Here is a 2,583-nt window from a genome sequence, read left to right as displayed (position 1 = left end):
AAACTTAGAAATGATGTTACTTATTTTGCCCAATTAAATGTTGGATCTATTTATGAAACATGGGAAAGATTTAAGGAACTTCTTAGAAAATGTCCTCATTATGCCCTTTCTTATTATTAAGTCATCCAAACTTTTTTTTAATGGCCTAATAGGTTCCCTTATATTAATTATTGATGACATTGGTGGTAGTTCTCTAATGGCAATGCCCATTGATGAGGCTTATGCTCTAATTGAGTAGGTTTTTTCCAATAATTTCTAATGGACCTTTAAAAGAATAAATCATAAAAAAGTGGCTAGCATTTATGAAACCAATGCCATATCGATATTAACTACCCACGTACCCACTCTAGAAAATTAGATATCATTGGAATTAATTCACATCAGAATTCATGTATAATTTTGGAAGAAATTATTTATGGAGTTTCTAATAATCCTAATACATGAGAAATATAATCAATTATTATAATAAATAAATAATCTAATAATCCCTACTCTAACACTTATAATCCTCGATAGATAAATCATCCAAATTTTTAGTTGGAATAATAATAAAAATAATCATACTTATTAGAACTCTCACCAACCAAATCAAGAAGGTAACTAGAACCAACCACCTCAAAATTTATCTAACCTTGAGCCTAATTATCCTCCAAGATTTAATTCAAATATCCAACCTAATGATAAGAATCCTTCACTATAAGAATTTGTTTTATAAAGGGGTACACCCTTGTAATGTCAAGTTATTTCCTTATGAATATTGAAAGTCAATTAATAAAGTTAGCTAGATCTAATAGAACCCATGGAACTTTACATAGTAACACTAAAATAAATCAAAAAGAAAATGATAAAAAATAATGCAAAGTAATTTAATTGTGTGGGAAAGATCTTGAAAATGTAACTAAAATAAATATCAAATTGAGGCAGAATTAATTGTAGAAGACCCCCAATCTAAGTAACTAGCTCAACTTGGTAAAAAGGATAAACTTGTTAGAGAGGTAGTACCAAGGTCACCACCACAATTTCTGCAAAAATTGTTAAAACAAAATTTTAATAAGTAGTTTTTATGCGTTTTGAAAATCTTTAAAAGTTAACTATTAATATTCCATTTGCCAAAGCCTTAAACAAATTCCCACTTATGCTAAGTTCATGAAATATATCCTTGATAAGAAAATAAGATTAGGATATTTTAAGACTTTTGATTTTGCTGATGAATGTAGCTCAATTCTACAACAAAAACTTCCTCAAATGCTTAAGGACCCTAGCAACTTTACCATTCATATGGCTATAGGAAAAATAATTTATAGTAGAATACTATATGATTTAGGAGTTTCCATCAATTTAATTCCCTTATCCATATTTAAAATACTTGATTTAGGAGAAGTCCAATCTACTACTATTACCCTTCAATTAGTAGATCATTCATCTACTTATCCTAAGGTGTAATAGAGGATGTGCTTGTGAAGGTAGATAGTTTTATCTTTAATGTAGATTTTATTATGTTAGATATGGAAGAATATAGAAAGATACCAGTTATCTTTGATAAAACTTTGTTAGATACTAATAGGGCTATGATATATGTGCAAAAAGGTGAGCTGACTATTAGAGTGAAAGAATAGAAAGTGACCTTTAACTTATCAAAGACAATGAAATTTACTAGTGACCAAAATGAGGATTATCATAGAGTTGAATTAGGTGATAATTGTGTAAGAGATTGTGTAAAGTATTTGTTGTTGGATAGTTCTTTAGACAATCCTTTATGTGAGGATGATATTGGAGAGTGAGGTAGAAATTTGGTTCAAATGCTTTATGACACCCTTTGAAATTTTAGATATAGGTTTGAAGTGCTTGATACCTCATCCTTAGGAAAGGCGTTGAAATAATCTATTGTTGAGGCACTAATGTTAGAGTTAAAAGCATTACCTGCTCATTTGAAGTTTTCCCTTTTAATTAGGAGAACAGTGAACCTTAAATATTATCATATCTACTAAATTAGGAAAAGACTAAGAGGGTAAGTTGATTAGGGTTCCTAGCGAGTATAAGAATGCTCTTGGTTGGACCATAACTAATATGAAGGGACTAAGTGTGACGCCCCAAGCATCCATAGTGAAAGGATTCGTCGACAGTCTTGATCAATCTCCATTCCTGCTCCCTTGCTCGGACCTGAAATTATTAACCACATATAATGAGATTCAAAAAGCCCAGCAAGTCACCAAAAACCTACAACTGAAATCAAAGTACGATACTGGAAATAATATGCATGTCAGTCAATCAAATCCATAACAGTCTATTACACATGATCAATGAATCTATGCAAATATGGAAATCAAATCAGTAGTCAATGCAGCAGTAGAAGAATCAATAAACAGTAGGAAAAACTCCATCAAGCTCGCTCAATACACTTCAAATCTCAGAAGAATCCGTAAACAGTAGAAAATCAGTCGATCAGTCAAATCAATCGTATCAAATCGAATCAATCAAAACAATACTATCTGGTCAATTAAATTGATCGGTATGAAATCATAAAATCAATACAATAAAGCCCAGTCTATACTAGCAATGAATCAAATGCAGCAGTTCAATACA

General features: G+C 30.7%; 1 non-coding gene across 1 annotated transcript; it reads right to left on the bottom strand.

Annotated features, from left to right (window-relative positions):
- On the bottom strand, positions 1–107 carry LOC114580833. Its single transcript, XR_003702429.1, has one exon. It is a non-coding gene; the product is annotated as a small nucleolar RNA R71 (small nucleolar RNA).
- Positions 108–2,583: the final 2,476 nt, after the last annotated feature.

The sequence above is a fragment of the Dendrobium catenatum genome, unplaced genomic scaffold, assembly GCF_001605985.2.
Source record: "Dendrobium catenatum unplaced genomic scaffold, ASM160598v2 fragScaff_scaffold_1338, whole genome shotgun sequence".
NCBI lineage: Eukaryota > Viridiplantae > Streptophyta > Magnoliopsida > Asparagales > Orchidaceae > Dendrobium > Dendrobium catenatum.
Note: the sequence above shows the minus strand (reverse complement) of the source record. Positions and strands in the feature narration are given on the sequence as shown.